The sequence below is a fragment of the Heliangelus exortis genome, chromosome 4 (assembly GCF_036169615.1).
Source record: "Heliangelus exortis chromosome 4, bHelExo1.hap1, whole genome shotgun sequence".
Lineage (NCBI taxonomy): Eukaryota > Metazoa > Chordata > Aves > Apodiformes > Trochilidae > Heliangelus > Heliangelus exortis.
This window is the reverse complement of record NC_092425.1, coordinates 43868102-43880639: the sequence shown is the minus strand read 5'-3', so window position 1 is coordinate 43880639 and position 12538 is coordinate 43868102. Positions and strand designations below refer to the sequence as shown.

The 12538-nt window shown below is 43.6% G+C and overlaps 1 long non-coding RNA gene across 1 annotated transcript in view; it reads right to left on the bottom strand.

Moving 5' to 3' along the window:
• Positions 1–12538, bottom strand: part of LOC139796291 (uncharacterized) — a 240433-nt gene that overhangs the window by 139336 nt on the left and 88559 nt on the right. Inside the window, exon 2 of the long non-coding RNA XR_011725925.1 lies at positions 11672–11782. This is a non-coding gene — a long non-coding RNA (uncharacterized lncRNA). The remainder of the gene's footprint in view (positions 1–11671; positions 11783–12538) is intronic.

Genomic DNA, 12538 nt, shown 5'->3' with positions numbered 1-12538 from the left:
AAATTTTAAATTACCCAAAGCCTTAACCCACACCACAGTGGCTTTTTCTGCCCCAAAGAGGCTACCGAGAACAGCACACCCAATCTTCCCAGAAAATACAGAAATTGAACCCCTCTGTCACAAAGGTCCTGAATCCAGACACAGCCTTTGTGCTACCCAGAACAGAGTTAAAGATACATATTTGCAAATTAAAAAAACATCCTGGTCTTGTTTCAGAGGCACAGGGATGCAGAATGTGGCCATGCCTGCAGGAGTGCAGGCTCAGACATCCTGGTTCAGCTGAGGTGAAGGAATTTGATTTCTGTAAGACAAATACAAATCTCTCTACTATTTGGCACCAGTTCCTTTCATTAAATACAATTCTCCTGCCCCTTTTCTCAACATGTAAATAGTATTTATCCAACCACACATGATGTGTGGCCTAATTATCACACTAATATTTTTCAGGAAAAAAAAAATAGCATAATTAACAAGGAAAAAAGAAACAAGCCCCCCTGCCCCGCTTTCTTTTTTTTTTTCTTTAAATCAGGTTCAGTTGTAATCACAGTGGTTGGAATAAAATGTGGTATTTTGATTCTTTGCCAGCACTTAATAGATTCTGAAATTCCAGAAATTACAGAATTACCTTGGTTGAAAAAGAACTCTGAGATCATCTAGTCCAAGAGTTAACCTAAACCCCAGCCCTAAGCACCATGTCTATTCAACTCTCAAATCCCTTCAGGGGTGGTGACTCCACCACTGCCCTGGGCAGCCTGTTCGAATGCCCGAGAACCCTTTTGGTGAAGAAAATTCCTCCTAACATCCAATGTAAATCTTTAAAACAAAACAAAACAACCCCAAAAAACCCCAATAAAAACCTTACCTACCACTTTTCTGGTCCCTTTTTCTTCTTACCCCCTAAAGTCATTTGAGTACCTTCACAGTGTCCTCATCAAAAAACAATTTGAGTAAACAGCATCCTCAAAAATCAAGCTAAAATGTATACGTTTCATAGGATAAGTGATCTGAAACACACACATGGCAAATCTCACCCAGGCCCACAGGAAACAATTTTGGATGGGCACAGAAGGTGAAGCAGACCTTCAGGTATGTGCAGCTAGAAAGAAAAGCATCAGGAGGCAGTGAAGAGACCAAGGGTAGCTTCAGAAGACACAAATCAAGCTAAAAGCACACGACTATTCTAAGCACACACAACTAAGAGCTTGAAGCCACACATTCCTTAGGGTGCATTTCCCAGCAGCTGTGCCAACAAACCTCTTCCTGTCCCGTTCATGTGCATCTCCAGTCTGATTTCATTCTGAGTTTCAGGTTAAATTATCTCAAAGTCAAACTGTAAATGCAGCAGAAATAAATTACCAGCTTCCCTTGAGATAATGCCTGGCAAGAAAACTAAATGACTTAAGTTCCAGACTTTGGCAGTTCTGCTTAAAACTGACTACAGGTTTGCCCATTGTTGTTTAGTCCATTTTTGTTCAAATCTTCTGTTTATTGTAAAATCTGCAGCTGTTGTGCATTGAGATATTACAATCAATCTTCACAGCACAGATTTCCACCTACTCAGGACTTCAGGTAGTTGTATCCTCTGCTCTTTTGCACAACACATGAGCAGAGGACAAAGAACTTGCTTTTTTATGTCTATTACACAGATTCAGAGCCAAAAATCTGTTAGCTTTTGTTCTAGTAGCTCCTTTATAAAATTTAAAGATTTCAGGAGACATTTCTACTGCCAGAGATTTGTCCTCAGCAGTACAGAAACCCTCAGCATTTTCAACTGGGCAAAACTCAGAGATGTGGTGCTGCAGCTGGCATGCTCAGCAGTGCTCCAGGGACCTACCTGAGCTCCAAGGCATGGTGCCTTCCCACCCCACTGCAAGCTCAGGTCAGCATTTTGTGATTCATTTCTAAGCATCAGTCCTCTTTTGTACCCTTCCTTCCAGCACAAACCCCAGCTGGGGAAGAGCCCCCTCCTGCTCTGCCATTACCAGGCAACATTCTCCATCTGCACCTCCCAGCTCTGTTCAGGCATTCCTAAGGGAAGGGCACAGTCTGACCACTTCCAGCATGGCTCTGGCATGGCAAAGGGCTGCCTTGCTCACTCCGAGTATCCCAGTTTCCTACCCCTGTAGCACTCATTGCTATCCTTTCATTAATGCTGAACACAAATCAGGGAAATTCATTTAAATATGTTGTGAGGGAAATGCAGTCTGGAGGAAAAGAAGTGGTAACTGCTGCCACGAAGAGTCACCTGCTACCAGCCACCAACCATGCCCTTGCTCTGCGGCCACTGGGGATGCACTGAGCACTTTGGAAGCCATTTCCTTCCTCTTCATCCAACAGCCACCACCACTGAATTCTGATTTCAGGGATTTTGGGACAACAACAAGGCTGTAATTATGCGAAATTTTACAGTCACATTTAGGAAATCACTGGAGACCATGATGAATTTCAGCCATACCATACCATAATTTTTCAAATCCTATGTGGAAGGAACAGCTTTCTTGGTTCTACTATCATGAGATTGTGCATGCCCACCAGCACCAGGTTTCCCTGTTTTTACCAGAATAAAGGATGCTTGCATCAATCAGCCCAAACTACCATAATTCTCCCAAACTCAACTGAAAACGTTAGCAAACATCTGAGTGTTGAACCATCAGATGAAAAGTTTGGGGAGAATGTGGGATTTTTTTTCCCTTGGATTTTCTTTTTTATTTGGAGGGGGTGTGGGGGGAAGTGGCTGTTGTTTCCATCAAGTGAATGTCTCAGCATTCCCTGCCAAGAAATACCAGAATGACTTGGGGTCACTGGTGCTGCACACTATGTAGGCGAGCTTTGTCTTTCAGAACAGGGAGAAGGTTTAGAAAATGTAAATGTCTATATGAGACTGGAGTATGTCTTGAAAACTTCCATCTAATCATGGCCCCTAACAAATGCTTTTGCTGTCGAGTAAGGAAAAAAGAAAAAAGTGCTGTTTAAAATGTTTGATAATCTGACAAGGCCATAAGGCTTAATGGAATCAATGATTACACACAGATGGATGATTAACTCTCGAGGTTTAATGTTAAAAAAAGAGTGCTGGATTGCTACTTAATGGAATTACGCTGCCCATATGGAAAAGAACTATACCCTGACTATACCCAGAATTATGGAACAGGTGGTAGATCTGGGCAGGACTGCTTGGAATGCACAAAAGCATTCTGAACTTGTAAGTGCCAGAAAAAAAAGAAAAAAAAAAAAAGTCTTCCAAACTGTGTTAACTTTTCACTTCTGAGAATTGTAACTGGCAAAAAATTAACAAAATGATCCTCAAAGCCCCTTGTTTCAAGAAACAATCCTGGTAGTAATGCTGCCTGCATGCTGCAGCCTACAGCTGTTCCAAGCCCCAGTGTGTGATGGAGAAGGTTGCAGCAGGGCTCCCAGGGCACAGCTACACAGCACTGGCACCTGCAGTGCCCAGCCTGCCCCACTCCTACCCTCAGGAGCTCCACAAGCTCACCAGCCCCATGGCAGGGGATCCCCAGAGGACAGCCTTGTGCCAGCTGAGTGCATCCTACTGTCCCTGGCAATTCCTGCTCAAAAGGAAAGAATCCGAAGGCCACTAGGGCCGGGCACCTGGCTTTACTGTGGTGTCCCATTACAGAACTGCCTCTTTCTCTGGAAGGAAACCTGAGTCCATCTTCCCCAGCAGCTGTGACCCCTCAACTTGCCTGTCATTCCACATGAACAAAAGTTGAACTTGACCAAGTCTCCCTGGTAGTTCTGTACCCAGGTGGAAAACTGGCATTTGCTCCATTCCTGGCTTTCCAGATGCCCACTGTAAACTCTCTCCTCTTCACCTTGGATGAAAAGGATTTTGTACAAGTGAAGCAGGATCACCAAAAGCTTCTGACCACAAGATTTAGAAGGCAATCCAGCCAGAAGTCAGGTTTGGTTTGTAGTGGAATAGCTGCAGTAGCCTTTAGAGTGGAGACAGGATTTTGAGAAGGGTAACATCTTGTAAGACCCATTTCAAAAGCACATTTGGCACACAGAGATCTCCAGTCTTGCTGTACTGAAAGAGAGCCACCAGTACATTTACATAACAAACACATAAATAAAATGGTATAGCTACCCAGAAGGATCTACTTATTCTACACTAAGAATAGCTTGCTTGTTTAGTTCAAACAATTTCCAAAATGCCACCAACTAGATTGGATGGAAAATATTTTAAAGTGAGAATAACAGTAGATCACAAAATAATGTTCCCAGAAAGGAGGAACTTCAAATTCACACCTCATATTGGTGAAATAGCTCCATATGGAAATACCCAAAGTCACACTTAGGCTTTGCAAGCCCAGTCAGGAGAAAATTAGGCTCTGCAGATTTCTAAATCAGGCTTCAGACCTAAACTCATTTAAATGTTGAGACTCTGATAAGCAGGGGGTTACCTTCACATACAGCTGAGGTGTGCTCCAGGACCCCAGCAGAGCTCTTTCCATCCCCAAGCCCTGTGCCAGCAGCAGGACCTCCCATCACCCCCCCAGACTGGTGCCCACCCTGGGGGGCTCTCAAGCCTCGCACAGAGGTGACACAGGCCACTTCCAGGCAGGATGAGCTCCTGCACATTCCTCCCAGGATAAACACTTGAAAGACCAGCTGTCACAAATGACCACTCAGAATATAATGAGGTTTGGGGGTTTATTTTTTTCCATATAATTTATTCATTTTCTTCTGTAACCAAGGAAACACAAGTGATTTTTCTTTCTCATCAAATGTTTGCTCTTAAAAGGGTTGAGGTTTTTTTAATCCATAGGGTCTTAGTCGTTGAAACCTGAAAGCCAGATTACATCCAAAGGAGGTTAGCATCTCAGACACAGAATCAGGACCCATGTCTCATTTCTTTCATCACCCTATTGCTGAGGCTCTTACCACCTGTGACTGCCCTCTCCTGTCTCACCTGCCTTGAGTATTTGAGGTGTCAGCTTTTCCAGCAAGTACTGCCTCTCATTACCTGCTGGTCCCAAGCATAACACAGCACCTGGCTCCAGGGATGACACACACTGTTGGAGTCACTCAGGAGAACCTGAGCACAGAACTGCTGATGCACTTCCATCAGCTATATATTAGTGGTCACTGACTTGGTTACTGCCCACATCAAGTATCCAAGAACTCCCTCCCTTCAAATGCATTTCTAGAAGGAAATAACAGGATGACAAATCCAGAAGAACATCAGAGGAGTCTTGCTCCATTGTGTCAGCCTGGCTCTTCTCACCACACACATGAACTCCACTGACCACCACACCAGCTACACCACTTCTTCATGGTGCCTTTCTCTTTTGTAGCACTCTCCACATCCTGGGTGGGGTTGATCTCATGGACAGTAACTCTTCCCCTCATTCCCTCCCTTTCCTGTTCTCCAGGATCTTCTGTAACTTGACATCACACTTAATACTTTCATACTTTTATATATGTCCCACCATCACCGAAACAACCTGTTTGCAGTTCCCACCATGCACCAGACTCTCCTGTCTTCTTGAAGAAGATACCACACCAGCACATCCATCTCACTGTGCCGAATGCCCCTCCCTTTATTCCAGGTACAAAGCAATTCCAAGGCTGCAATATCTAATTCTGCTGTTGGGATTTCATGCAATGAGCTGATGGGAGTTGAGTGGCCCCAGTGGCAGGAGGCCATACACAGACACATGGACAAAACAAGGCAGGAGGGGCAGCTCCATCACAGCACAGGGGCATTGGCCAGAGGAAACTGAGCACCCACCAAGCAGTCCATGGGCAGTAAGCCTGGGAGCTGCAGTAACCCTGCTCAGAAAGCATGGCACCCTCCCACCAGCACAGCAATGGGTGGGGTTTCAACCAGCAGACAAGGCAGGTGAGATCACCTGTGCCTGTCAGCCAGGGGACAGGCAGGATCACCCAGGGGACAGGCAGGAGCACCCAGGGTGGGCTCCCACTCACTGTCCCTGCTTCACAAGGTGAGATCCACGCACGTTGCATTCCTGTCACCGCTGAGCAGCCCCACTCTACCACATTCTGAACAACACATGCTCTGTACAAGCCCCAGGAGAGGCTGTGACAGTCAAAGACATCTCCTTCTGAAAGTCTTTGCTGATTCATTAGAAATTTTAAATACCCACCTCTCTGTGGGCAGCCACTTCAGTTACTGCCAGGCAGAGCAGCACACACTGGCAGCTCTGGTGAGCCTTCCTAGTCTTCCACCATTGCTCCTAGGACAGACTCTTTTCTGAAGACAAATAACCCAATAGTGATAGAACAGAGTCTTCATCCTCTAATCTCTAATATTAAATAATTCTCTGATATGAGGCCTAACAGTACCTAACGCAACACAACCCCAGCAGTCAAGGCCCAGTCCAGTGGCTTCTCCTAACACACATCAGCTGAAGAACTGTCTGCTGTCTCTATCAGCAGAAGAATCAAACCAAAAGCCACACATGGCTTCAAAGAGATGCCAGGGAGAAGCAAAAAGTCATAAGCAAAATTTAAACCTAAAATGCCGGGGAGCTTTAAATGTGCCAAACACAGACCACTTGAGGCAGTAACTCATTTGGTTCTCAGTATTCAGCAATTCTGACGGCAGTAACTGGCAGCAGAATTACTGCACAATGTCATCCTCACAGAACATAGGGTACTCTCCAATTAAATTGGTACTGCTTCTGTGCTGCCATTAAGATGACTTATTTGTTTCTGATTAATTAGGTTTCAGCTTCTTTCTTTTTGGCATTACATTTTCCTCCTGCTCAGTCTATCTGGACAGTCTAGGTCTGTGTTGGCACAAATCAGTCACTGTGATTCTGGATCAGAAATCTGTGGCTCTGATGAACCCAGCTTCTGGTTCCTGTCAATCTCTAATGTGGAGCGTCACAAGACACACAGGCTCACACACACACATACAATGTGAAATCTCTGCAAAGGGGAAAGAAAAATTAAAAAAAAAAAAAAGGCAGGCGTGACAAGGTTGGCTTTTTTGGAACCAGAGATAGGTGCCAACTAAAGGTCCCAGCAGCTTGCCTGCCAAAGCTTGAGGAGCTACAGCAAACATTTGTCTCCTTGCTCATTTGAAGGCCTCCTCATGGCTGGAGTGCTGGATGGCTGCAGGGAAAGGCTGGGAGGGAGGACAGGGCCTCACCAGTGGCCCCTGCTCTGGGTGATCTCTGACACCACTGCAGGTACAGAAGGGATGGACACACCACTCAGGGGTTTTGGCAGATCAACTCTGCTGAACTGCCAGCCTGACACTGCTCTTGCACAGCAAAAAGAAATCAGGAATGAGAAATTACAACTAATGAAGCAGTAACAATTTAAGGGTAAGGTATTCCACAACGTTCCATGTGAAATTAAGTAAGGCTTGGAAATCGTGCGTGTTTTTGGCAAACAATATATGGGGTCTCCAACATGCAGATGGAAGAGCAGCTTATATTTAATAAAATAAAATTTGACATTCATGGCACATTATCATATACAGTCATACATTATGTATGATATAGACTCAGTATAGTTTGCACACAGTCTAAACGTTTATCCTACAGATGGACAGGGAATTAAAGGGATAATAGCCTCTATTATAAAAACATTCTAAATGTGCACTCTTCCAAACACAAGTTGGTGGAAAATCAGAAGTAGAGGGCCAACTGTAATAATTTTGCAATTTTCATTTCTGTATGCAACACCAACTTTAAGAAAGGATCCCAGACAATGGAGGTACTTCCTGACAAAATACAGGCCATGAACTTTTAACATTTCAGAAGGACAAAAGAAACCTTGTGAATTTTCCACCAGCCCTCACACTTTTCACTCATCTTGATACAGAAACAAGGCCATTCCCCAGGGACTGCTGTTCACTACAGCAGCTGAGACCCACTGCCCCAAGCTCCTGCCAGCATCACCATCACCACTACCCCCTTGCCCCCCCCGAGTGTTTTCAACACATTCCTCCTGAAGAATATGTACTTGAAATGCCTGCTAGCCACAGGCCAGGAGAGCTAAGCAGTACCACACACTGCCCAAAGATCAGTACTCACAATAGTTTTGGTTTGGTTTTGTTTAAAAAAGTGTTATAAAATGGAAATCCTACTGTTGCCGGTAGCTTAATTTATTAGAGGCAGAAACCTGCATCTTAATGACCCAAAGCAGAACACACCAGATTCTCTGGCTCTTTAAGCAACACGTCTTCAAACAGCACTACTGCCAATGCTAGAAACAAAATATGTATCTATTCATTCTTTTAATTAAACTGCCCATCTTAAACTTGTATTTACAGATAATAATTTGTATCTCCATATGTCCATTTTTGAACAATGTACATTTTCACTGTAAAATGCTACTGTGCAGAACTTTATAAAAATGTCAACTGAAGGAAAGCTTTTACCCAAATTGTACCTAAAAACTTTTCCCATGTTTTAGAGTAGAAAACAGTCATATTTTTAATGCTTAAACAACTTTGAACTGAATTTTGCTGTCACCCAATTCCTTAAGTCCTTCGAAAGCCATTTGTAAGTACAAGCCACCCTCAAACCATCCTCATCACCTACCTTACCTACCTGTACACATGGCTACCAGTGCATTATGCACTGAGACATTACACATTCCTGGGTATATACAACAAACACCTGAAACTGAAATTTTAGCACTTCCTTTGCCTTGGTGGTTATATTGTATTGTTTCAGAAAAGGAACCCTTATATTTACAAGAAGAAACCTCCAGTCACTTCAGAGCAAATTTCCCATCTCTGCTTAAAAGGACTTTATTTTGCATGCTGACCATGTTTTCAGAGGACCAGCAAAACCCTAAGGTCTCCTGATGGGGTCTTCCAAAGGCAGCTCAGTGACTAAAACACTGAGAAACTTTCAAATACTTTTCAGAAAGAAAACCCACTGGCACCATAGCAATGTCCTTCAGATTAATTTGAAGGAAAATAATGTTCTTCCTCCCATTTCTGCTCAGTAACTGGAGTTAGCAGAGGACCAATGAACACTAGCAAAGAGTTCAGAGGGATGCCAGTGCTAACTCCACCACTCCTATTAAAGGCATGTCCCAGTATCCTGTTGCTTCTGCCAGCAACATCCCTAAACCCCAGCCCAAGACTGCTGAAATGAGCTCAGTAATAAAAGAGACAAAGTTCCTGTGTATTACAAGCCTTTAGCAGCAATATTCAAGCTAATAGCTCTCTCCATAATAATCTGTCATGCAATTTTAGACTCAAAGCTCAAAATTAATTACAAACACAAAACAAATCATGCTGCTAAAACATATATTATAAGCAAATTATGCTTTGAAAATAGGTAACTTACAGCCTGGAACAGTAATTGATAAACTAAAAGTGCTCATAAATAATTGCAAGAATGACAGGACAAGTGATCAGCGAGTGACCAACATCTAAAACCAACCAGCATGAGACATAAAGCATATCAACAGGGACCGCTACTCCCTTTATCACAAACTGTAAATAAATAAGTTTCAATGCTGATATTCCTGGACAGAATCTCTAAAACAGAACCTTTTCTCTGTTAGAAGCTCAACTACTGACTGACATAGCATTAACATGGTTAGGAAAACACTTTTTAAAAAAACTAAGAAAAAATAAAATCAAGTCTGTTAACAAACTCCTGCTTCATTCCAATCCCAAATTCTGTGAGCTCAACATTTTGGCACTGAGCCTCTGTACAACTGCCTATCATGAGAGCTTTAAAGAACAGAGCCTCCTGTACCTTGCAGACTGGGCTACACACAGCTACATCAAATCATCAATCCCAGCACCCAATTTTATCTGCCACCCAAAGCTCCAGCTGTTTTATCACAAAGCTCCTGGCTCCCTGAGATACCACCTGCTTCCCTGGGGACATGCAGATCCCAGGTATCCATTGCACTAGTTTGAGGTGACACCTAGTTGTCCTACTATCCTTTTTGGAAGAGTTCACCATCAGCTGATATCCAGCTTAGTGCCCAGCTGCTCTGTCTGAAGGACAACCTTCTCCAGCTCTTTGCTACTGACCATCCTCTAGAAGCCCCAGCCTCCTCCCCATGGCTCTGCACTCTCATCCACGCCAGGCTCTTCCAACAGTCACTGCAAAGAGCTGGGTGCACCCTTCCTTGGATGGTAAACAGCAAGAATGGATGTATCTTCAGACACAAGGTGTGCCTAAATCCAGAAGAGGACATTTCATGCCTTTCTCTCATGCTTAGTATTGTGCATTCAACATCATTCCCCCCACTCCTGAGGAGCAGGGCCTTTTTTCCTGAATTTCATTACTGTTTTCAACGTGGTCAGGAAGGTAACATCTATTAGCTATTGCTTTTTAGCTATTAGCTATTGTCCACAATCTGGCCAAGTACTACCTAAGAGACACTGCAGAGGAACAAGGCTGGGTCAGCAAGGCCAGCAGAGCCCAGCAGCCTTCTTGAACACCACCAAACACACACCTGTACCCTGCACTTGCCCTGTCCTGTGCTCAGGGTCAGCTGGCAGCCTGAGACTCGTGCAGCTTGGCTGAGTTTACATGATGTTAACTCCACAGCACTTAATAAAACCCACAGAGAAATAATGCAATTGGAACCAGACAGAGTGAGACATTAATACTGTGCATTTTAATCAAAGTGAGAGATATAATTATTATCTCTGTGTAACTAGAAAAGCTGAAAGGTTCTAATGGGAAAAAATAAAACCATCTGCTTACTCTAAATCATTAAATGAGTGCTTTAGGACAATGTCATCCCCCTAAAGCCTATAACAATTTGGGCCTTAAGCAGAGATGCAAATTGATTAAATCCAAGCATATTTTGCCACAAAGGGCTGAATCAAAACACCACTGAAGAAACAGGAATTTCTGCCATGCATCATAGAGACAAGGAGATGTTTTCCAGTTCCTGAATTTGCAGACAGGAACATGATTAGTGACTTTCTTATAATCCATGTTTTTAAAAGCCACTGCCTTCTTATTTTAGCAAGGTACCTAACAGGATCTGCCTAAAATTCCCCGCAAGAATCCAGGAGGGCAGTACTGGTTATGATGTGGTTTTCTCAGGGACTGAGATACTGACTCCAGGCAGCCCAGCTTTCAATACTGTTCTGTAGAGTAAGCTTATTTTTATGAGCTTTTGTCCACATACACCCCGAGGAAGAGAGGATGCTGCCTGCCCTCCCCAACCAAGGCTTTTCCTGCTGTATTAGTACTTTGCCAAACTTGAGAGAGGAACCTCACTTCATCCAAAAAAGACCTGCTGGAATACAGATGGGTATCAGCAGCTTCACAGAGATATCTTATGTTTTCATTGCTAACAAAGTGATGTAGATTTCCAGTTTAAGTGATAAGCTATGAAGATGATAATCCAGATACAGTCTTGTAATTACAGTACAGGACTTAATTTTCCTTCCCAATCTGCCTTTTGTGACAAATGTCCTTTATGTCTCATTTCCTCACCTGTAGAAAAAAATGTAAAACTTATCTCCTTACCTGTTTTGCCCATCTTGACAGAACAAGTATCTATTATGGGTGGCAGTTTTTATACAATTTCAGCAAAGAAAATCCTTTATTGATATTTTGTCCACACAGGTTAAGTATGGAAGCAGAGATAACTATACTCAGAAGTTCTTAAACCACAGAAGCATGATCTGTGAAGAGCTTGAAAGTAATCTGAGCAAAACCAGAGTGAAGTGACTGACCTTAGAGCAGACAGGATGCCAGCCAGGAATGCAGTGCAGATCCCACGGTGTTCTCAAATGCTCTGTCTAACGCTTCACAACTGTCTTCCCAGGGAACATTTTGGCATTTCTCTGAAAAAAGTAACAATAATAAATAAGATAAAGCATGTTTTCAAAATTCCAGGGCGTTCCCTCTTACTATTACTCAAAACCTACAACAAAGTAGCACATCAGTTCTGGTGACCTAAATACACGCAACTATTTTTTCTCCATTGCAAGCATTGCTGGGTTTTCCTCTCAATGTCCTCACCATTACCTGTGCACACCTGGTTTATTAATATTTGACACACACTTAGTGCAGTATTCATTAGGAATTAAATGACTAAATGAGTTTGTCTTGACTCCAAAGGGTGTACAAGTGGATGACTGGAGAAGAAGCAATGCTGTAAGGAAATCCAGAGGCAAACACATAGGATGCATCCAGAACCAGTTCCTGCCACTGGATGACCTTAGGAATTAGGTCAAGCACAGCGTGGATCTGGGTCTGGTGCAGAACAGAGACCCACTGCTGCTGTGCTGCACAGAGGGCTGACCTAAGCAGTATCTGCAGCCCCCCAGCCCTGCCCCAGCACCCCACTCATGTGGCTATTGCTGTGCTCGCCAGTGAACAACCCTCAAAGGGCACTGAAAAGGCAAAGCAGGGAAGCAGGAGCAGAGCTGGAAGCCACAAGGCATGCTGACTGGCCCCACGGGCCTCCTCATATGGTAGAATTCCTCCAATTCCAGCAGTATTACAGCATTTCATACTAGCAAAGGATCAGAACCAGTCTCTACCACATTAGATCACATCCATACGTCTGCTACACCTAAAGGCTTTGCCAGGACTCA